The 26,099-nt window shown below is 33.9% G+C and overlaps 1 protein-coding gene and 1 long non-coding RNA gene across 2 annotated transcripts in view; one reads left to right on the forward strand and one right to left on the reverse strand.

Moving 5' to 3' along the window:
- Positions 1 to 26,099, forward strand: part of dysc (whirlin protein dyschronic) — an 832,089-nt gene that overhangs the window by 443,604 nt on the left and 362,386 nt on the right. The window lies entirely within an intron of this gene.
- Positions 25,506 to 26,099, reverse strand: part of LOC140445301 (uncharacterized) — a 108,510-nt gene continuing 107,916 nt past the window's right edge. The window contains exon 3 of the long non-coding RNA XR_011951384.1: positions 25,506 to 25,550. This is a non-coding gene — a long non-coding RNA (uncharacterized lncRNA). The remainder of the gene's footprint in view (positions 25,551 to 26,099) is intronic.

Raw genomic sequence — 26,099 nt, forward strand, 5'->3', positions numbered from 1 at the left:
TTTTTGGGTTTGGGAGGAGAGGAAAATTGGTGGGTATTTTAGAGGATTATATTTTTAAATGGTAAATAAAATTTGCATAATTGAATACAATAATTGCATATTATATTCTACTCTCATTATATTCATTGACAATAGAACCTCAATTATTTTAGCGCTCTCTGTTGAGCAGTAGAATAATAATTTTGGTTTACTGCTCTCTGCATCTGACTACAACCAGATGGAATTCTGTCTACCATATGCTTAAAAGATTCACACTAATGTCCCCATATATAGCTGCAATATTGGCAGATCCCTCGATTAAAAAAGCACCAAGGATGATTTGTGGTTCAGATATAAAACTAATCACTGAAATTGTAAGCATTTTATCGCCTTTCGATGAGGCCACAAAGGAGATCTCGGGTTCCCAGTACATTACTGCTAGCCTTGTTATCCCCCTCGTGTCTATTATTGAAAGATTTTTAAAAAACCTCAAGCCAAACCTTAGTACAGCTCAAAAGTTATGCCAAAAGCTTATAACTAGCCTTCAAGAGAGGGGCACTAAGCTTTTACGAAATCCCCTGCTTTGCCATGCTACAATCACGGACCCGAGGTTCAAAAAACTATATCTGAATCCGTATATAGCGGAGACAGTCACATCCAATTTAGGCTCGGAAGTTAAGACGTACCTTACCAAAAACGGAAAACTTTCTCCTTCCTGCTCCTTCCAGAATGAAGAAGCCAAAGTGAGTTTAAAATTAAACCCTCTTTGGTCTTCACACGATCTGGAGTTGGTGCACAGTGGTTTCAGTTCAAGTTCTCAGGACACACAGATTCAAAGTTCTTTTTCAAATGAACTGACTCTATATCTGCAGCGGCCTTTGCTGCCAAGTGATCCGTTTTCATTCTGGGATCAGAACAGAACCTGTATGCCAGGCTTGGCTTTTATAGCTAAAAAAATACATGTCGTTGGTCGGAAGTTCGGTGGCATCAGAGAGACTGGTGTCATCATTGAATGATATTGTGTCAGATGAGAGAAGCCGCTTAACCGACCAACATATATATGAACGAGTTTTTCTCAATAGGCTTCATGAAAAATACTGGCCAACATAATGCTAAATCCATTTCATATAATATAACCTATTTTTAACCTTCTAACCTATACTTTTTTACTTAAAATATTACTTCATATTCTTTTATTATATATTATTGCAATATGTATATATTAATCTTACGCTATATTATATTTAATAATAATCACTAAATATATATTAATAATAAAATAATAAATAAATATAATAATTAATAGAATAAAATGGTTTTATTAAAAATTGTGTTTTATTTATATTGATATTGATGTTCTTTCGATAGTACTAATTTTGATCATATTGATATCGAGTCGAATGAAGTATAGCAAACTAAAGTGCATTGTAAATGTAACTTTGTAACTATTGGATTAAAAAAACCGAAAACCGGTTTTTGAAAAAACCGGTTTTTTTGGCCGGTTATAACCGCCAGGTTAAACCGTAAGTAAAAAAAACCGGTATAACCGAAAACCGGTGTTTTGTCAAAAACCGCCATCCCTAGTGGCGCCAGGCTTGGACGATCGACAATTGATCAAATATTTATTATTAGACAAATGCTTGAAAAGTATTGATATTATAATCGAGATCTTTATAGTTTGTAAACAGGGTTATTACTCAATTAATCGTCTAAATTTATGAAAAACAATTATTGAGCTGGGCATACCTAACAAACTAGCTGCGGTAGCAAGAATGTGAGCAAGTAATTCCTTTGCAAAAGTTAGAATAGGAAAGAAAACATCAAATGTTTTCTGCGTAAATTCCGGACTGACTGACAGGAAGATCAGCTGTGTCCATTGTTGTTTAACTTGGTATTGGAATATGTGAAAAATTTATCCGAAAATCAAACTGGGACGTAGCTGCTCGGGAAGCACAGATCGTTCTCGCCTTTGCCGATGACGTAGATGCAGTAGCACAATCAACATTAGAAGTTAAGAATATTTTCTCGACCTTTAAAAAGCTGCATTTAATGTTCGTCTTAAAATAGTTGAAGATAAAAAAATACATGGTCGTTTCGTAAGAAACAGATCTTTTTTTACAATGCAACATCTAATGAGGTTATAACTTTTCTCACGAGGTACAAAAATGCAGATATATAAAACTATAAACTCGATGATAAAAAGCTGTCACAAATTGTTCTGAAATTTTGATTATTAATATAAAAGATATAAAAGGCAACTAATACATAATATATATATATATATATATATATATATATATATATATATATATATATATATATCTATATATATATATATATATATATATATATATATATATATATATATATATATATATATATGAAAACGCAACTAAGATAGTACAACTAGATGAAAATTCAAATTCCATCCTCATCAAAAGAGGAGTTGGACAAGGTGACGTAATATCTTCAAAGCTTTGTAACCTAGCCCTAAAAAACGTCTTCAAAACTACAAATTGGTCAACATATGGCATTATTGTTAATGGCAACAAATTAAACCATCTCAGACTCGTTGACGACATCGTTGACGACATCGTTGACGTCGTGATTATATCAAGCACATTCAAGGAATTACAAATTATAATAAAGAAACTCGCAGACAGCTCCTAATACGTCGGCCTTAAGATGAATATGACGAAAAAAAAAAAAAATGACCAACACAGATGATTCCAGACGTATAACTGTAAATGGCAATACGATAAAACAATTCCAGGAATATATCTAACTAGGCCAAATTCTGAATCTTGACAAAGAGAACCAAAGTGCGGAAATCATGCATGGGCAGGATTTGGAAAACTCAGTTGGATATTGAAGAAGCGCAAAATACATCAATACTTAAAGAGCAAAGTGTTCTACCCGTGCTTCCTTCTTATCATTACATATGGATGTCAAACCTGGACACTAACCAAAGCAAATATAAATAAACTAGCCACAACAAAAAGGGCAATGAAAAGAGCAATGTTAGGTATACGACTGTCATATAAAAAGAGGAATGACTGGATAAGATCAAAAACAAAAGTTGAGGACATCACAAAAAAATTGCCTTATTCAAATGCAGCTTCGCAGATCACACTGTTAAGCTGTATTTTATAGTTTGAAGGACTGTAAACGTAGACGCACTGGAAAAAGATCAACATACAATTTTGTGTACTCTTATTTATAAATGAACGAAAACGCTGGACGGAACGTAAGTGAGACGGAAGAGTTGGCCAACTTTTATCTTTTACAGTACGTTACTTGCGTCTGGCCAATCAAAAGGAAGAATTTTGTGCTGTCAACCAAAGTGAACGGTCTGGCCTGCCCACCATTTTCTAAAGTTGCTTATCAACATATTCGAATTTTGATTTTGTTGATGATTTGTTACAACGGACGTTAAGAATTTATAAAATAATAATAATATATAATAAAAGGATAATATAGTATCATGGTCACCAGCACTAGCCACTGTTTCTACACATGCGCACAAATTCAACTCCGTCGATTTATAAATTGAAATATTATTTACAGTCCATTTGTTACGTCTCCAGTGCATCTACGTCGACAGTCCGTCAAACTATAAATCCAGCTTTAGACAAAAAGACCAATGTTGGAACGCCACAATACAACATTGGAGACCTTACAAAGGTACACGATCAAGAGGAAGACCACATATGAGATGGGTAGACGACATAAAAAGAACAGCCGGAACAAATTGGACGTATGGTGCTCAGGATACAGATCGATGGAAGGAGTTGGGAGAGGCCTATGTCCAAAAATGGACGATAGAAGAATAAAAAGGTGGAATAAAAATTGGACACCGTAGAAATGAATTATTGGTGGGGATGTAAAAATACAGAGAATTGGGTAAGAAATAAGATAATCAAACAAAATTAACTTTGATAGACAAAATCAAGAAGTTACAATTGTATCGTAATGAAATCGGATGCAAAAAATAGACTTAAAAAATATCACTAAAAGACTTATCAGTTAAAAATATCACATAAAATGAAGATTACGGACATTTGTTCTTCTTCTTCTTTTTATGTAGACATAACTCTGTCTGTTTTTTAATGTGCCTCCAGTAAGTTATTGTTCCATCGTTTTAGTGGTCTTCCTACTGATCGTCTTCCTATTAGGGAACCGTGTCTCGCCGTCTTTACCACTCTATTGGTTGTCATTCGGCTTATAGGATCGTTAAATTTTACTCTTCTATTTTGTATTAAGTCCTTTATGTTCTCTAGCTTGCATCTTCATCATATATCTGTACTTCTAGATCTGTCCCATAATGCCTTACCATAAATTTTTCTAAGAGTTTTCATCTCTGCTGTTTTTAACATTCTTTTTGTCCTCTCTGTGTCAGGTCGTGTTTCTGCCGTGTATGTCACTATTGATCTGAAGACTGTTTTGTAAATTCTGCATTTTATTTCCTTCTTGATATTTTTGTTTTTCCATATTGTTTCATTCAGGCAACTTGCGGCCTGTTTGCTCTATTCACTTGATCTTCCACTTCTGTTTCGATCTTTCGAATTTGCTGTTATAACCATGCATTTTGTCTTTATTGAGGAAATTGGTGCAGCATACGTTGTAAATCATCTTTACTTTGAAAGAGTAGTATTGTTTTGTCTGCATAGCTGATTATTTTAAGTTTTTCTCCCATTTGGTATCTTTTTTCAGTTGAACAATAGAGCATTCAGGGAATCTCCCTGTCTCATACCATTGCCAGCTTAAATTAGATCAGTTAGTTCTTCTTCTACTTTTAATTTTATTGTGTTGTTCTGGTAGATATTTCGATCGTTTTAATTATTCCTAGGGCTATCTCTCTCGTGTACAATAATTGGATAACGTCCTTTAAGTTAATCATGTCAAATGCCTTCTTAAAATCCACGAAACATAGATATGCCAGTTTGTTGTATTCTAATGATTTCTCTTACACTTGCCTGATTATAAACATCTGCACCATCATCTTCCCGACCTAAAACCTTGTTGTTCTTCTACTAGTGATATAATTTTATTCAGTTTGTTATTACTTTGGTTGTTAATTAGGAATATCGTGGAAGTAATTGTAAAAATAAAATGGCGTAAGACCGGTCACATAGCCAGATATGATAATAACAGGTAGAAACGTTTACAATGGAGACCAAGAGAAACGATAGGAAGCATGGGAAGACCTCAAAAGAGATGATTAGATGACATACGAGAAGTGGCAAGCAAAACAATAGACTAGATTGGTGAAGATAGAGAAAGATAAAAGCAATTAAGAGATACCTATATTTAGGAGTAGATGAAAAGTGATTGACGAAGAGAGGTATATGGTATTAACTGATGCAAAAATGGCAAATTAAGTTATAATGATCAGAGTTGGTTTCATCCTTAAAATAATAGTTGGGTCTCCTACTCCTGGAAGAAGAAGGAGAAGAATACCTTATGGGAGACGCTTGAGCAAACCATGGCCAGTAGGACCGGCGTATGGGAAACAATAAAGAAAATATCAAATAATATATAGATGATATTAGATGTACCTTTCATCTATTAATTATTTATTTCTAATATCCAATTTTTATTATCTTTATTTTTTTTTATTTTTAATATCCAAACTTAATATGCAACCGTCTTATATAAAGAAACAAATGTAACAATTCAGAGATGAATAGGAGATATTGAATCAAGGTAAAAATGCAAAAGTACTTAGTTAAATGAATATATAAAACAAAAGTAGGGAATCTTCTTAAAGAATCAGACAACAATTAAAGGTTTGGATCAATGAAAATGTAATTAGAAGAAACTAACGATGGTCTAATAAAAAAAGTAAAGTTGCATATATTTCAAGTTGATAGTTCTTGGAATAATAAATGGAATACAACATATGTTACTCAAACGAACCGTACTTAACTGCATATCTCTCACAAACGTAAGTTCTCGGCATAACTATGTACGTAATTAAAATAATGAACATAATCCTCTACAACTCTACAGCAACCGGTAATATATATTGCTCTTATAAACTAAGAAGACTACACACGTAGACTTAAATCTAAGTGACAATGAAAAACTCTTTAACAAAGTAAGCGAAGTATAGCAGAATTCCCAGATAGTCATTAGGTTCATTTACGAGCTCTCAGAAATATTCTTTTTAAGTTATAAAATAAATGGTATTATAGTACTTGCGAGCAACGTTGTCGTGTATTAAAGTTTTGTTTGAAATATAGTAAAATTTGAGTCAGGCATTTTTAGTGAATGTAAAACATATATGCATTAGCATGACAATAGAGAAACACCAATATATATGATAAAACAAGGCCATCAACATCAACAATGACTGTAGCTTATATAAGAGAAACTAAACTAGGATATTTATTATGGTCAATTCATTTTCTATTTTGTACATCTTAGTTATCTTCTTCTTCTCAAGGTGCCTATCTTCTAGAGATATTGGCGACCACATTGACCCATCTTATTCTATTCACAGCAGCTCGAAATAGATCAGTTGACGTTAGACCAGTCCACTTCCTAAGATTGGCCAGCCAGGATATACGTATACGTCCAGAACCCCTCTTACCCTCAATCTTGCCTTGTAGAATCAACTGTAGAAGTCGGTATTTATTATTACTCATGATGTGGCCGAAGTAAGCAAATTTTCTGTTCTGTACGGTGTTAATAATTTCTTTGTCTTTTCTCAGCCTTTGGAGAATAGTTATGTTACTTGTGTGGTATATATATGGGACCCTCAACATACGTCAGTAGCACCAAATTTCAAATGCCTCTAATCGTTTTATGGAATCTTCTGTAATGCTGCAGCTTTCTACACCATAGAGGAGGACACTAGAGACGAATTATCTAAGAATTCTTATACGTATATTAATACCTACTTAAAGATAAGTTACAGAGACCATTCCTAAGACTGTTGAAAGAGCTTCTGGCTTTTTCAGTACGGGTTTTTACTTCGTAGGTGTGATCCCAAGTATCCTTAATACTGCAGACCAATTAGCATATTTTTTTCACTCTTTCTAACGGTGTATCGCCTATTGTAATTTGGGCGTTTATGTTGGTGTTCTTACTAATGATCATTATTTTTGTCTTCTTGTAATTTAGTTTTAGGCTGTATTTGTTACATGTTCCCACGACGTTATCCATCATCTTTTGGAGCCCCTACGCACTATCTGCCACCTACACTGTATCGTCTACATATCTAATATTATTTATAAGTTGGCCATTTACAGGAATCCCATCTTCTTATTTATCCAAGGTCTCTATAAAAATGTTTTCGGAGTATATGTCAAATAATAAATAATAATGTAGTTGAAGATATAAGTTTGAGCTCTGTCTTATATCCATGTTTTTAAGATATCGATTAGTTTCCCATGTGGGACTTCATCAAATGCCTTCTCGAAATCAATGAAACATGCATACACATCGCAGTTAACATCCGTGGCTTCCCCCGTTCCGAGTCCTGCTCTGAATCCAAATTGAACTTCACTCAGGTGTTCTTCTAATTTGGTGTATATGCGCGAGTGAATGGTAGTAAGGAGTAGTTTAAGTACATGGCTTATCAAACTAATTAATCTTCTATGTTCTTCACATTTTCTAGCGTTGGATTTTTAGGAAGTGGAATGAATATTGATAGTAGCCAGGATCTTTTGGTAAGTAACCAGTCTCGTAGATGTTGTTGAATAGTGTTACGATAAATATTACGGCGTATAAAACTGTAAATATTTTATTACTAATTCTTTTCTATTTCTAGTAATTTCGGCGCTCAGTTGAAAAACCTGTTTACATGAATGATGATGAGTCACCCACGATTCGAAATTTCCAGAGGCAGGCCCGAATAAAACCAGCATGGGTGACTTTCTCGGCTCTTTGATGGGGGATCGCCGCAATTCTCGAATAACGGGATTTTATAATTAAAGAGGAATTTTGTTGTAAACAGGACAGTTAGTTAGTTTTTGAACATCGCGTCGAGTTTTTAAAATGTAACGCACGTATTATAATAAATGTAGATAAATTATATAATTATTAGTGTGAAATAAATTAGTAATAAAGACTTTAATAAATTTGTAAGTGTTATAAATAGAACCTTAAATAATAAATAAAGACAATAAATTAGATTAATAATATTACAATAGCTTCATAAGAGCTGTGATTTGGTGTGCCTCTAATAGCTTTAAAATTTTACCATGCACCTCATCAGGTCCTGGTGATTTCCCAAGTCAAAAGCTGGCCTTTAATGTCTACAACTATGCCTGTATTGCATTGTTTTCTGGTGTTCTGTACCTCTTTAATTTTTTTTTGTGTATACTGAAATCGTCATCTTTGCGTTGTAGTGTTTCAATTTACGTACATTTCTCCGTCAGCCATGCTTCTTTTGCTCATCTTATCTCATTTAGTATAGTCATGGAACTTTTTGTATTCGTTGTTAATTCTATCTTTTAATTTTCTTCGCTCTTCCATCATCTGCAATATTTTATCTGTCATCCAATCTTGCTTCGTTTTTTTTTTCTTCTTCTTCTTTCTTCTTTCTTTTTGTATGTAGGCTTTAAAGCCTGTTTCTTCTTCAATATTAGCCTCCTAAATTGTTTAAATTATCCCTTAATCTTTTCTCTTTTTAATTTTAGATATTTATGGGAAATTGTGGTAATAGAGATCTTCATTTCGTTCCAGTGTTCTTCTATACCTCCAGCAGTGTCTTCAACTATTTTCGCAAAATTCTTATTAATCTCTGTTTTTACTTTTTTCTGGGTATCATTTTCTTTTAGTAGTCATATCTATCTTGGGCCTCACTTTCTTTTGAATTATTCTGAGTCGTATGTTGATATTTGCAACCAATAGACTATGATCGGAGAAGACCGCTGCACCTGGTTATGTTTTTGTTGAGGTGATAGAATTTCTAAACATTTTGTTTTTGTTGATGAAATCAATTTGGTTTCTTATACTTTTCCCTGGGGTATTACCGGGTGCTTTCCATGTATAAAGCCTTCTTTGGTATCATTTAAAAAGTGTCTTCATTACAACCATATTCGTATCTTGGTAGAATTGGATATAATCTTAGTTAATCTTAGTTATATGTAATGATTATGAATATGATGTACTTTCATGGTTCATTGTCATCTTTCTGGCGTTAAAACCCTATGTAGATCCTAGCATTCTCAATAATTTTACTTCAGTCTTTGTTATTCATTTCTTTAATTTGGCAAGCTCATATTTTCACATTTTTTATCTCTTAATATATGTTATTAAGGAATTTGGTTTTAAATTTTTTTTTCTCTCCTGTCCAATATGTCTATCAAAGAATGCTTTCCATACTCTACTACCACTATTTAGTAGGAAAGTTTGGTATTTGCTTAAAAAATAAGAAAAGGAACCTATTCGTACAATTCTATAAGGAAGAACAGTTCATTATTACTAATATGTTTTATAAGCTACTATAATAAGAAATTCCCAGCAGATAACACTAACAATTTCATTAAAAACCAGATAGACTTTATCCTAGTTAATAAATGTCATTGAAATTCCAACGCTGCAGTTAAAACTTATTCCGATGCAGATATTTCCTCTGATCACAACCCACTCGTCTGAAACTTCCATTTAAAACCGAAGAATCGTCAAAAAACAAGGTAAACGATTTGCGTAGGAAAAATTGCAGAATGCAGAGACTCAAGGAAAAGTAAAATGTTTATTAAATGTCGAATTTAAATCTATTGTTTCCTCTGATTGTCAAATAGAGAGCACGTGGAACTATATCAGAAAACGCGACCATCAAAGTTTGCGAATATCTACTAAAGTCTGGAAAATAACATAAAAGAAAGAATAGATGACAGACGAAATCTGGATATGCTGAAAAGAAGACGAAAAGTTCAACTTTAAGGTATAGAATTGTATCAAACTATTACCAAAAACACTCGAAAAAAGTGACAAATAGCCAAAAAATCCAGACTCAAAGATAACTGTAAGAAAATAAAAAAATATCAGAACAAACATGACAGCTTCGATGTGCACAGAAAAGTCAAAGAAGTAGTTGGAAACACCAGGAAGAACATTATTGGGAATATCTAAGATGAGAAAGAAGTATAGTGTTTTAGTTTGAAGATTAGTTGAAAACTTCTTATTCAGCCTTAATTAAGTAATCCAACTTTGGACATAGGCCTCCCCCAAATCAATCCAGTGTTTTCTATGTTGTGCCACTTGCTTCCAGTTGTGTCCTTGTGTAGAAAACTTAGCAGAATTATATTTAAAATACATTCCGAGATTATCAGCGCCCTAAAATAGCCTATATCGAAATCTTAAAAGGACCGGAAATAACATTCGCCGATGTAAATTGGGCTATTGGCGTAGCTAACAATCTAAAGGTAGTCGCGCCGGAAGAGGTTCCTTTAGAGATATTGAAACTTCTGAATAATAATAATGTAGCATTACGAAATTTTTTTAACAGCCTATATAATACCGGTCAGATACCAGAAGATTGGTTAATGTATATATTTGTTACATTGAGAAAGAAATCCAACGCTAAATCACGTTAGCAAAATTTTTCTAAAAGTTATTTATACGTGATTATATAGTAAGTGTGAAGATAATATGAAATAACTTAAATGGGGTTTAGAAGTGGTCTTGGAACACGGGAAACTCTGTTTGCAACGCCGGTGATCATTCAGAGATCTAGAGACGTTAATTATATCGTGCATTGTTGTTTTCTGGACTACGGAAAAACTTTCGACATGTTCAATCACGAAAAGATAGTTTATACCCTGTGAACCGCATGAGTGAATGAGAAGGATATAAGAATAATAATAATAAGAATATTATTAATAAGAAACCAAGAAACCCAAGAAACCATTCAACATCTTACCGGTGGCTGTCAGGCATTTGTCGGTACTGATTATAAAGAACGCCATGAGTCAGTAGGAAAATTATCCACCAAGAACTAGCTGGTACAAACTGGGACTTCTCCAAACCGAGCATCTTCCTTATTATCAATACGTCCCTGACAGAATGCTTGAAAATGACAACTACAAGCTATACTGGGACCGCACTGTGCTCACAGACCAACCAGTGGCGCATAATAGACCGGATCTCATACTAGTTAATAAACTTACTAGGAAAACAACACTTATTGATGTGGCGATACCCAACACCAATAATTTACGTGTTAAATACAATGACAACAAAGATCGCCAAGTACAGAGATCTAGAAATACAAATTAGGAGACAATGGAGAATGGAAAGTGCCCAGACAGTACCCATTATTCTATCTACTATTGGTGTTATTCCCAAAAACCTCCTAGAGAACATAAAACAGCTGGGTCTAAATGAACATCTCTATAAGGCCATGCAGTAAGCTGTACTCCTCGCGACGTCCAGATGTATACGAAAATTTTTGGGAGATACTCCAACATACCAAGTCACCTAGGGCTCGATAACACGGAAAGAGTCCCACCAGAGCTCAATCCTTTTGATACCGTAGGTATCTGGGATGAGTGAATTTTCCCCTTAGAGGGAGTGTGAGCCGTATGGCTAAATCTGGATATTAATAAATTTATATTGGAGACAAAAGGCTAAAGTGCGAGTGGATGGATAGTGTACCAGTTCAATTCAAATCCAAAAAGAAGTCCGTCGGGGTTTCGTGCTGTGTTCAATATTATTCAATACATACTCAGAACAGAATTTTAGAGAGGCGCTAGAAGATCTTACAGAGGGAATCGTAGTGGATGGTAAAGTCATCAACAGTATTTGATATGCAGATGAGTATATTAAGAGCAAGCCTGCAATGTTTACAATTCCTTATCGATAAAGACGTAACAATGATTTAATGAGCCGTAAAAACTGGAATTTAATACACATTTAACACCAGATTGAATACCAATTACAAGTTGTAATTGTATCCATTGTATCAATAAAGCGTTACGAAAAATTCTTCGTATATATTTTGGCCTAATCGAATCTCGAATGAAAATTTATGGAATCAAGCCAACCAAGAGAATGTCATAAAGCAAATAAGACGAAGATAATGAAGACGGATCGGCCACACACTCAGATCGAAATTAGGCAGACCTAAAAACACTTGGAAAATGACTGTACTGGTCAGAACTAGCGAGAAATAGAGTTCGCTGGAGACACTTCGTATAAGCCCTATATTCCTTTTAAGAATCTCTATATATAAAAATCTAGGCTTACATAAAAATGTCGAAAACTACAATATTTTGCACATGTTATGCAAACAAAGAAAAATATGGATTTCTCCAGGTTATACTCCACGGAAAAAATTTCCTGGTTAGCAAACCTGCTTAAGTGCTTCGGAGCAACATCAATGAGCTATTCCGCAGCGCAGTAAATTAAGTTCGAATTGCCTTGATGGTGGCCAACGTCCGGAACGGATAGGGCACTTAAAAAGAAAAAATAAACAAAAACACAAGTATTTAGATATATAATTAACTAAACTACTTCATCAAAGACAGATCAGTATCAGAATCAGTAATTCCTAACAAAAATTGAATTAATGTTTTCACAAAATTGAAACGAATGTTCCATACGAAGAACTTAGAGTCGTCTACGTGACCAATGAACTCCTTTGAGAATTTTGGAATCTCCGAATTATGCTAAAATTTTTAATCAATCTACCATCGAACTACGTCTAAAGTACACCTTCGTCAGTAACCAATATTCCTTGTTGAAAATGCATAGTGTCTCACTAAATGCCTTCATCAGATATTTATCCCATAGAAAATACAGTTGAGACTGGTTTTATTTAATATTAAAAAACACGACAAATATTATAAAAAAAATATTCATGGTGGGCGTTATAACGAACTCAACCATACTAATCTTCAGTGAACTTTTAATAAGGTCATGTGACAAAAATCTCAGCTATTTGGCAACTCCGCTTTTCTCCACGTACTTAAATCACTTTCCTGAACCTCAGTGCTTTTAGAGATATTTTTATGGATGTTTATTATAGGCCTTGAGACTTACTGAGAATGATGTCGTGTTAAATTTTGATTGCAAAAAGTAAATTACATAAAAAGCTAAGCAGATTCTTTATCGCTGGATGCCCATCGGAATCTTAATACTTGATGAAAAACATCTGCGAAATGAACTTACCCATTATATTTATTGGCCCTTAATACCCAATAAGTGGTTATATAATAGAAGAAGGGGTATTGTGAACACTAAAGGTCTTAAGTAATAATTTTGGATTATCATAAATATTGACCAATAATTATGAAAAGATCCGCAAAAAACCCCTTTTCGGTTATAGTTGCTCAACACATTACATCCTAGAATCTTTAGTGCCTACTTATTATATTCGTAAGCCTTAGTTGTAAAATTACCTAGGAATTGTACAAAAACTTCTTACAGCTAAGAAGTTTTTCAAGTTTGGAAAGATAATAATCACTTTAAGTCCAATCAGAGGCATATGTTACATTAATTTAAAATCCCATTAATTAGTTTTGGTAAGAACAGTTACATAATTAAATGTGTTATTCTAATATGTAACACGGAACAAATGTTCCATGGTAGTCCAAAAATTCTTGAATATGAAGTTATACATGCAGTAAATCAATTCAAAGGAGTAAAAGTTCAGGTCATGATGAAGTTTATGCAGACATTTTAAAACAGGTCGATATTAAAAAACTTATATATCTTTTTAATGTAATATACGACTCTGGACAAATTCTATCGGATTGGTTAAATCAACTTTTGTAGTAATATGACAAATAAAACAACTAAAGTTTTTGAAGACTACAGACTAATTAGAGAGTATTTCTGAGGGTAATCCTTTCGAGGATATGTAAAAAATACGAGGATATAATTGGGGCTACACAGTTCGGATTTATCAAAGGGCTTCGAACAAGAGGAGCATTACTTTCTTTAAAGTTGCCTGTACAAAAATAATATGACCAAAGACTTGATGTTTTATATGCTCAATTAACTATTAAAATGCCTTTGATAATATTAGGTTATTACAGCGATTATAGAGCGACTACATGAACTCAGTATTGACAATTAATAAGGATACAAGAATAATAAAATAACTGTATTGGAAATTGGAACCAATCAGCAGAAATCCTCATTAATACATATATTACGTAATAACACTTTTAAATTATTAAGGAGAGTCCTACAGGAATGGATACTATCTCCTATTCTGTTCAATATGTATGTTGAGAAAATATAACATTGATAACATTCAAGTAATTTTAAATAAAATTAACTAATCTGGTGAACAGTTCGACTGTGCCATTTATTTGTAATCATCATCAACCTGTATGCGTCTACTGCTGGACATAGGTACGATGTAGTCTGCACAATATCCCTTCCATCAACGGCAATATTAGATTAGTTATTATTTGCGTCTTGTTCATATTAATCTTTAGTCTGACCTCCAAGGAAGTGCGATATAATTTTTTAAACATTACATCATCCATACGATCGGTTATAAGGACGATGTCATCTGCAAATCATAAATGACTTCTTTCCATTTATTTTGATACCATGCTCGTTCAGATGTGCCTTCTTACAAGTATGTTCTAAAAGCGTCGTGAATAGCTTTGGAGAGACTGTGTCTCCTTACCGTCCTCCTCGCTGTATACAGAATTTATTTGTTTCTTCTTTAAATAGTCTTACGCTAGCTGTGACATTTTGGTAGATATATTTGATCATGTTAGTGTAGTGATGGTCTATTCGGCATTCTGTCAATGCTTTTAACATTTTCTGATGGCTTATGGTATCGAATGCTTTCTCGTAGTTGACAAATATCAGTGCCAATGGTTTGTTGTATTCTGCAGACTTCTCTATTAGGTCCTTTATCACTAGTAAGTGGTCGTTAGTGCTGTATCCCAATCTAAATCCAGCTTGTTGTCTAGGCTGATAGAAGTCTACTTTAGCGTCCAGTCTTTTTTTGATAATTTTTGTGAAAAGTTTAAGTATGAAAGCAAACTGATAGGACGGTAGTTTTTTAAATATGTTATGTCTACTCGCTTGTGTAATAAAGTAATGACTGCATTATTTTATTGAGAAGGAGTTTTTCTTTGGTAGATGCATTCGGTGAAAAGCTTAGCCAAAACCTGGATAATTATATTTCCACCTAGTTTGATCGCTTCGATCACCACTCTGTCACCGCCAGGGAATTTGTAATTTTTCATTTCTAAAAGTGCCGTTTTGATTTCGTATGGAGTTATTTCTGGCATTAATTCTGATTCCTGGTTTGTGATTTTGGACAGGGGCTGATTTCTCCTTATACATTTCGCGATAAAAGGATTCGACAACCTCAAGGATTTTGGTTCTATCTGTAGTAATGTTTCCATCTTTGTTTTTTATTTTGTCCATATTTTTGTTGCCTATGTTGTTTGTATTTTCCCTAAAAACTTTTAAACTTTTGTTTTCTTGAATTATTTTAGTTATTTCTCTTGTATCGTTTTCTCTTACGTCTTTTCTGATTGACTGATAGACTGATTGACCGGTGAATATATTTATTGAATTTTCATTCATTTTTGTGTAGATTGAGCCATATTTTTCCATTAGTTGCCTGTAGTTCTTTTACCTATTAGATTTTTGGTATTTTGGCTTAGTTTTTCTTTATGGATTAGAACGGTCGGGCAGCACTCCCTTTCCGTTTTTTTAGAGCCTTTATTATGCCATCATTTGCTTGATCTACATCTTCTATTGCATCTTACAAGTCTTGTATATGTCTGGTTAGTGTATTTTTATTTTCATACAGTCATTTATTTGTAATACTCATTGAATTATTCTGCGACCCTGAGCTAGCTTTTACAGGTCTAGTGAATGTTAACTATGTTTGTGAGTATATGTAGTTTCCAAAACGTGTTTTTAACCTAAGATTTGATGTCTCCCAGATTATGAACTAATTAATGTTTATATTGCGCATTTGTTCAATATTATTAGCGCAGATTAAACTATTTTTTAGTTTAAACAAATAAAAGGCATATCGAGCACAGTTTTTTTTTTATTAAATCTTACCCAAGTACTTTCGCTCCTAGAGCATCTTCAGAGGCATTTCGTCAAAATTAGGTTAACCAAAATTTTTGGTGAATATCATAAACATTAACTAATACATTTACACAACACGAGACAAAGGACAAACAGTTTAAAAATTATTATAAATTTGAAGAATCTACATAGTGGGTGACAGCAGGAGAGAGAATGAGTTGAATTGAAAAAATGAATTTTGTAGTTGATCCTTTTCTGGCACGTTCATCAGATATTTGGTTGCCCTGTAATAGCAGATAAACTGGTATCTATACCATACCAGTGTAACACTGTTATGCTCTGTCAGTCTACTAAGTTCATCTCGACACTCACGGACTTCTGAAAGCTCCATAGCTGCTTGACCAACTGTGCTTGTAATAATCCGCCCAAGTTGAAAAGCTCTTATTTTAATTTCTCTTGCATAATGCAACATTGGATAAATTTCCCGAATTTCCGCTCGTGTGTGAAAGAACTATTTACGAGATATATAAACTGGGAAGAAATCCCAACGAGTTGTAAAAAAGTATGGATTACACCCAATCACAAAAAAGACCCAAAAGACTGCTGTGAAAACTACAAACGCATCTCAGTAACGAGAACCTTTAGTTGACTATACGAAAATAAAAAAAAATTATTCGAAGAAGAGTATGAACCGTATGAAATAGAACAACAAGCAAGATTCCGAGCTAGAATATCATATCTCGATCATATTTTTACTATAACTGAACTGACTAAAAAAAAGTATCAAGGAACCAAGACCGTACCATCTTCTTTTTATTGTGGTTAGTTCAATCTCTGATATTCCTTAGCCAAGATTTCTTCTTTCTTCCAAGCCTTTTCTTCTTTCTACTCTTTCTTGCACGATGACGTGTAGAGGAGAGTGTTTATCGTTTTGAAGTGTGTGGCCCAAATACGATGCTTTTCTTATTTTAAGCTTATCATACAGTACCAAAAAAAGTACCGGTAAAAAACTATAACAAGTCCTGGAAAATTCTCCAATTTTTAATATGATTTAAAATATATATCGATCTTTAGAGTCCTGCTTACAATATATGCATGTAAAACACTTTAAATTGTAAATAAAAAACTGATACATTTACACAAATAGGTTCGTTTATTTTAATCACTTAAAGAATGTATAATTTAGATGTTTCTCTGTGAGTTGTCGATGCCTAATTGAATAGCGTACACAAAAAAGTTTGTCGCCAAGAATGGCCGCATAACTAAAAATAAATTTCGTTGATGGGACGATAATGCACAATGTTATTGGAAATATTTACAAATCATAGGGTAGCTATTCTACAAATAGATTTCTTATCAGATAATCACATGAATATTGAATCCAGATATATATAATTCGCGTGAACAGTATGTCTAAACGAAGTCCTAAGAAGGTGGAAAAGATTCTGCTCTGGAATAAATGTACAATTGAGTGAGGAGAATACTTTGTACATTCTTTATTTCGGTGATGAATACATGATTATAGCACTGGACAGATATAACCTAGAATGTATGGCTAAAAAGTTATCTATAGAATATGCAGAATGGGGTCTATAAATCTATAACACAATACCTGCGCATTGGGAACCCAACAAAAAACCTGTCGTTGAGTAATACTTGTAGGGAGTTGGACACAACAATTAACTATAGAGGCCGGACTGAAAACAAATAGAAGAAATACTAGTAAGGGAGAAAATTTAAGAATATCTAAATTCAAGATTGTGATCCAAAGATCTATCTTCAACATGAGTACCAGTTGAAAGAAGGAAAATAGGAAGACCAAAACAAGCATGGTTAGGAGGCGTCCAAAGAGCAATATCAGAAAGAAATTTTAAGGTTAGAGATTGGAACGACAAACAAAAAAATATGTGTTGAATTGATGGATGGGTGGAATACTTTAACCAGGCGCTTAGTATAGAGGAAGAAGAAGCAAGCCTGGAAGACGAAAGAGATAAGGTAAGGAAAGCAGACGAGAGGGAAGAGGAACCACCAACGACTCTTGAAGTTAAAGAAGCATTTAAAAAAGTAGCCAGAAACAAATCACCCGCAATAGATAATCTCCCAGCTGAACTATATAAAGAAGGTGGCCATGATACCGTAATGGTATTACAGCAGCTTATAAAAGAAATATCTCGGTCACGTTATCAGAGGGAATAAATATGTGTTCCTACAAACCATAATGCAGGGAAACATACAGAGAAAACGAAGTATTGGGAGAAGACGCATCTCCTGGCTCAACAATCTGAGAAAGTGGTATAATTGCAGTTCCGTCGACTTGTTCAGAGCTGCAATCATAAAAGTGAAAATAGTTGTGATGATTACCAGCCTCCTTAGAGGAGACGGTACCTAAAGAAAAAGATAAAACAAATATGGACACAGAAATCCCTCTCTAATGATTGGAATATTGGAATACTTTACACCAAACACAAAAAAGGGGATATCTTTGAATTACAGAGGAATAACGCTTGTAAATGCAGCGTATAAAATATTTTTCACAGTACTATGTCACCGCATAACACCATATGCAGAATGGATAGTAGGAAAATACCAGGCTGGTTTCAGAGGTGGTAAATCGACAATTCATCTGATTGCAACCCTAAAACAAAGTTTGAAAAAAAACACTGGAATATGGCATTGATACTCATTGATCACATATTTATAGACTACAAAACAGCCTACGACTCTGTGGATAGAAGAGAAATGTTCAAAGCAATGAAAGAGCTAGGAATACCAAATCAGTTGGTAAATTTAACAAAACTAACTCTTGAAAAAGTTGAATGTAGAGTACGAATTCAGGGGAAATTGAACCTTTTAAAACAAATAACGAGGTGCGTCAGAGACCCTCTTTTCTGTATACTTTTTAATCTGGCTCGGGAAAAACTAATACGTATGTTACAATTCATATCCACTGTTTCAATATATAATAAATCAGTCCAAATCCTGGCCTATGCTGATGATATCAATATTGTTGGGAGAACGGAAAACGCTGTACGAGAGGCGTATGTAGCATTAAAAGAATAAGCTACAAAAATGGGTTTAATAATAAACACCAACAAAACGAAGTATATGAAAATAAGCAAGCAACCACAAATCCTACGACCACTTGTTATAGAAAACGACGTCATCGAAGCAGTGAAAGAATTTGTATACCTAGTATACAAATAGATAAATGGTAGAATTTTCATAGCCAACATATGCTATTTTGGTCTCAATATCCTCCTTAAATTCACAGTTATATCGACAAATACAACAATAAAACTCTACAAAACAATAATACGCCCAGTCCTAACATATGGTTCAGAGACCTTGACTCTAACAAAAAATAATGAAAACAAGTTAGGATGTTTCGAAAGAAAAGTACTAAGGCAAATCTATGGAGCAGTGAATGACAATGGAGTGTGGAGAAGACGATACAACTTCGAACTTTATAGAATATACCAGGAGCGTAATATCGTAAAACATATTAAGATAGGACGTCTGAGGTGGATAGCGCATGTAATGCGGATGGAACAAAATGGCCTAGCTAGAAAAACGCTTCTTGATAGACCCATTGATCAGAGAAGAAGAGAAAGACCCAGAACAAGATTCCTTGATAACATCGATGAAGGCATGAAAAATATGGGAATACGTGCTTGGCGGATAGGTGATGGTTAGGGACGACTGGAGAGAAATTCTTGAGAAGGTTAGTACCCACGCAGGATTGTAAAGCCAGAATGATGATGATGATTGGAACGACAGGTAAGAATGGACACTAGGAACTGAAACGCATAAGACGTTAAGATGAAAACCAGATGATAAACAAAATAATAACAAAACACCATAAAAAACTAAAAATTTGCAGAAATGTCCATGTAGTTTTTATAATAACATTTTTATGCACAAAAAACTGCAAGAATTGACTTTTTATTGGTTCGAAAAGATATATGAGCGCCCTTTGGAATTTCATTATATGCGCATCTCTAAAAACATGAATGGACAAAGTTAGAAACAAATTTTATATACTTCTACGAGTGATCTACTTAATCTTGTGAATATAATATGCTTGTGTCAGTTCAAATAAGTTAATCAGCAAGCGTTCTTTCTTTCTTGGAAATAGAGCTGGAAATTTTAAAACGTAGAATAACTGCTTATGAACTCCTAAAGAAGCGATTTACTGCGTGTCATATAAACATATAGGAATTTATGCTTACACTATTTTTAATACGAACCACCAGTTCTAGTTCTACTTTATGACATAACACACTATACGATATAAATTCTTAGCTATATTTTCCAATGGTCGTAAAACAGTTCGGATCCTCTTTGACAATTTTTAAACATGTCTCTTCTCTGTTCGTCTCGGCGAATAATACCGCAATATACGAACTTTATAAGATCTTTGCTGCGGTTGTATATCGAGTATAAAATAAATATTTTATTGCTGCTTTACAATTACGATATAATTTTATGAGCAACTGGATGTATGTGCGGTTGTAAAACTATTTGTAATATAATGCTGTTCTTGACAAAGAAGTATAAGCTTGACAATGAAATCATCTACAAGGTGGATTTAATAGTATAGGTATGAATATATTGGGTTTTGTAATTATTTTTGGCCATGAAGAGCTGAAGAGTGTAAATATATCAATAATTAAACTAAATCCGTAAATAATGTGGATTTTTATCTGTCAGCTGTTGGTGTATTGATATTTTACATGGAAATAGTAAACTGGTTGAAAACTAATTTCTTAGCAAAAGTAATACTGAAATATTTAACTTAGACTCACCGAATTGGCATTCTAATAATGATCAGTTACTAGGATATTTGGAGAATTCAAGTTAAAGTGGCAAACGTATTTAATCAGAGATTTCCTCAGCAGCTTATTTCGCAAGGCATTGTGTTTAAGATTTAGACAAAATTCAAAGAACTTGGACAAATCATTAAAAACAAAACCGCACTTGTTTGAAGATGATATAAAAGTGAATATTTTATTAAGTGTCGTATAGCATCTCACATCAAGTTCACGTCAAATTGCACGTCAAAATAAAGTGATTCATAAATCTGTCGTAAGGTGTCTCCATGAAGAAAAACTTCATTCCTATAAATTGACTTTTGTGCAGAAGACGATCCAAATCGTAGAATGGGTCTCTGCGAAAGAATGATGAATAAACTGAACAGAAGTGAAATAGTTGTTGGTACATTTCTTTTTTCTAATGAATCAACATTCACATTGAAGGTAAAGTGACAAAACTGTACAATACAATAACACGATTTAAAATACATACCTATATAAGTACCTATATATCATTTATTGATTATGCATGCCCTGAGTTTAAGCACACTCGAGATAAAATTAAAAATTGCTTTGTTGTTGGATTGTCACGAGAAAGAACAAAATTATTTAAACTGGATAAGCAGTCCTCACTTTTAGGTTTCATTGATACATAAATTAGGCAATTAAATAAAAGATGTCTCAAATTCTTTCTTTAGATGCGTCCGACAAATAGTTAGTATCTTCAAAAGGTAAATATTTGGGCATCAGCGGTGATCATCGGTGATCATATTATGATTGGTTTTATATTTGTAGATGGAAATTTGACAGCTGAAAAATATTTCAGCATAATTAGAGACAAAGTTGTTCGTGCGCTGGTCAATTTATACCCCAACATAATAGAAACGAACTTATAGAATAAAAATATCTGGTAGGGCAACACCCCATTATGCTTTAATAATGAACTCACTTTAATGAAATCTTCCCTAATAAATGGATTGGACGAAGAGGTACTATTAAGTAGCTAGCTAAATCGCCAGACTTTACATCTTTGGATATTTTCTGTGGGGTTATCTCAAGAAAAAAGTATAACCAGTACAGTCAACTACCATTGCTGTCCTCAAAGAAAGGATCTTCTTCTTCTTGTAGTGCCTCTCCGTTTCGGATGTTGGCGACCATCATGGCAATATGTATTTTGCAAACTGCTGCTCTGAAAAGATTTGTGGTTGTTGTGTTGAACCACGTGCGTAGATTTTTCAGCTGGGAAATCATTCGCCTTGAGAGGAAAAAGAGGATAGCTGTAGAAATACGGAATATTTCACGGAGTTTTATAGGAGACTGTGTTATTACGATCTTGAAAGAAGCTGAATTAGATGACAGACACTTGAGAATTATATATAATTTACAATACAACCAAACTACCAACATTAAAGTGGATGATCTCTAGAAAGAGGGCAATCTCCATAGATATAGGAGAGAGACAATGGTGAATTCTGTCCCCGGTGTTTAACATGTACTCGGAACATATCTTCAAGCAAGCGCTGAAAGAACTACAGGAAGGCGTAATAGTCAACGGAATGTTTTGCACATAGCTTAGATGAATTGCATAAAATAATGTCGCGCCTATCAGATATAAGTAGAGAACATGGAGTTGATCTCAATGAGAAAAAACAAAGTACATGGTTGTCAGTAAGCGCAAAATATTCAATACACGGCTTTTGGTTAACTAACAACCAATTGGTTTCACTTACCTTGGTACCAATATAAACAGCCAATGGAACCACTCTACTCAAACAAAATGACGCATAGAAAAAGCCAGATCAGCGCTGGTTAAGATGAAATCTCTTTTCAGAAGTCACGATTTACCACTTGGTACCAGAATCTCTATCATTAAAAGCTATGTATTTTCTTCGTATTACATGGAGTAGCGGCCTGAACTCTTTCTGAAGTTTCTTTAAGAAGGCTCGAGTCCTTCCAGATGTGTACTCAGAGGAATTATTTGCTCGAAGTCTGGATGAGGTACAAGAAGGTATTAAAGTCAACAGAAGAATTGTTAATAAATTTCGATATGCCAACGATACGGTATTAATAGTCGGAAGCGAACAAGCAATACAAAATCTGCTAAACAAGGTACTGAGCATGAGTGAACAATAAGGTCTTAAAATTAGTTGCTGGTGAAAGTTACTATGATATGATGTAAGAAGGGTTTACAGGGAGGTAACCTTAGCTAGATTTATAAATAAAAGGAGTTGGCTGGATAGCTTTTGAGAAAGTTTCAGTATGTGCTATTCCCAAATAAGTCCCTGATCAAGACACCAAGAAATTTAGCCTCCTACTAACAATTTGTTAAAACGGGATGTGCAATGGTCTTATGTCTTAGGGTAAAATTCACTGTTTGTGATTTTGGCGATTTGCTAAAAACTATTGGAACAATTTGCTATCTACAGTCTTAATATCCAATTTATTGATTTGGGAAGGGTGATAACTTTGATATGATGTAGTATCATCAGCAAATTGTGGGTGATCATCGGCTGTGTTCCTTTACACGTGCTGACAGGTGAAAGGGCCAGGCTTCATAGTCGTAGGGGACGGAACATTGGAGAGCGAAAGATGACTGATATAAAGCTGGCCGAGAGATTAGTTTCAATCGGTCAGTGACAGCAGCATGTGATGTGGCGGAGTGGACGAAGTCAATAATCCCGAACCTTCGAAGCTGGGTTGACTGTGGACATAGGCAGCTGGATTATTATATGACGCAAATGCCCACAGGCCATGGCTGCTTCCACAGCTACTTTTTCAGGTTTAGGAGGGCACAGTCCGATGAGTCTCTTTACTGTGGTGTCTCGGATACTGTAACACATACGATGTTGGAGTGTGGGCGTGGGGCGGATGAAAAAGGTAAGTTTGAAAGAGAGTGTAACTGTGGAATGTTTGATTCCGTGAGAGAAATGGTAGATAAAATGATAAGGGATGAGTAGTAGTGGACACGGATCCACAAATTTATCAGGGAGCTACTCTCTTCAAAACAAAGAGTTGAGAGGGAACTGCCGCAGGCCGAACTAGGAGCGAATGAGAGACAGATGACGCGAGAGAGACAGCAGCGTCGCTAAGTCCGGGGTGTTAAACGTCTTTGGTGGTTCGTGTGGGTGTGGTTTTCCCGATGAATGTGTGTTCCCGAGAAATATTGGGAATCAAGTGATAACAGGGCATCAGGAGAGATGTTTTGCCTTAACTAGCCCTTCCATCCTGATGTCTGGAGTGAGAGAGGAGAGGTTTTTAGTTGGACGCCGACCGTTTCGGAGTGGTGCCGGAACGAGGTGTCAAAGGTCTAACTACCTCGGGCATCTCGTCCTGGCACAACTTCGGTAGGGTATTAGGAAACCAACACTACCTGAGTAAGTTACAGGTGTCTGTATGCAGATTTTCCATCTTCTTTTTAAAGATGTAAAAAAAGTATCATCAGCAAATAGAACTGTCTTATTGGGCCCTTCTATGAAAATCTCAAGGCATTTATATAAAAAAAAATTAATATTGGACCCAAGACTGACCCTTGAGGCACTCTTCAAAGGTTTTTTGTCAGATTTAAGCTAGTTAAAGAACACATACTTAAGTCTATCTGATAGATAATAACCAACTGATTGAATAGACATAGATGTAAGTTGTAGGCATGCAGTTTTTTAAGAAGGACACTATAAGTCACACAATTAAAAGCTTTAGTAAAATCAAGGAATGAAGCAATGGTATTAAGAAAATGTTCGATTCCTTCCAAAATATTTCTTGTAAAATGGTCCATAACAAGTGCTGTTGACTTGTTTTTTCTGAAGCCAAATTGAGTTAAAGCAAAAAGTCCATTGGATTCAAAACAGTCATTAATCTGCTTCGTTAAAATTCTCTTAAATACTGGAAGAAATTGGTAAAAAAGAAATTAGACGAAAGATACTTTGATTATCAACCGAATCCTTACCTTTAAAGAGAGGTATGACTTTTGCAATTTTAAACACTGAAGACACTCGTTAAAATGCAAAATGAAATTTAGTATTATAATAGTTTATTAATTTAGTTAAAGGTATGATAATGAGTTTAATTGCTTTAATTATTTTTGTGTTAATTCGATCAGGGTTCTGACTGTGGTTACTTTTTAATTCCTCAATTGCTTTTGCAACTCACTCAAATGTATTGGCTTAAACCTGAGAAAGAACGATCGGAGAGGAATGATGGAGGAGCTGGTATAAAACTAATGAATGTATCGAATGATTGGTCCGTATGATAAAGTTTATTTATTTCATTTTCAGCAATACCACAGAAGAAATTATTAAAAATATTTGTATTGAAGGGTGAATTTTTTATTGGTGAATTCTTATTTTTCGTGTTTATAAGGGACCAAATAGACTAGTGACAATTTTCAGAGTTTAATATAAAATCATCATTTGATTTAAGCATGCCTGTATTTAAAAAAAAAAAGAAGAGTCTCGATCGTTTAAAATATAAAAAAATGTGGAAAATATTTGAAAACAAATGAAATGTAATAGTAAAAAAATATTTCATGTTTTTTGTTTATACCTACGCATATATTTATCAATTCGGTAACTACCTATAAAATCGTATATTGTTGGGGGCATTGCACTTCGAACTGGGTTAATATTATGTGTGACTAAATTAAACTTACAATCATCGAAAGATAATTAAATTATAATAAATTTTGTTACTCAATATTTAACAATAGAAAATAACCTATAAATTTTACAAACAATTTATACATACTTTGTTTCGACGATTAATAATCAATAAAATATGGATGGGGAATATCTGGAATAAAAACACAATAATTAGTATAATGTACACAAGCTATACAGTGTGTAAAAGCCAAATGGAATAAATTCATTATTTAGGTTACTGTACATATTTATAAAAAATCCCGAAACACGTCAAATTTAAATTATAACTTGACATTCTTTAACGTGAAAATGCAACCCCTACCTTCAACCCCCTTAGAATGACAGGTACAACCTCCAATTTTTAAAATAGGAAGTATAGGCTTGTGATATATCGTTTGAAAGGTCTTTTCATTCTCCATTCAAAACTGTTGTCGCTTTCAAGTTTATTAAAAATAATTAAGATAAAATAAATTAAAATCATGTGGTTACCGAAATTCGCTAAAATATACTCAAAACTTATTTCCCGTTTAGATCTTGATAATGAGAAAGTAAACAAAAACCATAGCAATGTGGTTTTTGGATGGTAACCATTAAAAAACTTTCCGAATTTCCGTGGCAACGTTATTTTAACACGCATTAGTAAATTGTTTTATTTAAGTTGTCAGTATTTTAATTTAAGTAAAAAGTTCGTTCAATTCAA

Source organism: Diabrotica undecimpunctata, chromosome 7, assembly GCF_040954645.1.
Source record: "Diabrotica undecimpunctata isolate CICGRU chromosome 7, icDiaUnde3, whole genome shotgun sequence".
In the NCBI taxonomy this organism is placed as follows: domain Eukaryota; kingdom Metazoa; phylum Arthropoda; class Insecta; order Coleoptera; family Chrysomelidae; genus Diabrotica; species Diabrotica undecimpunctata.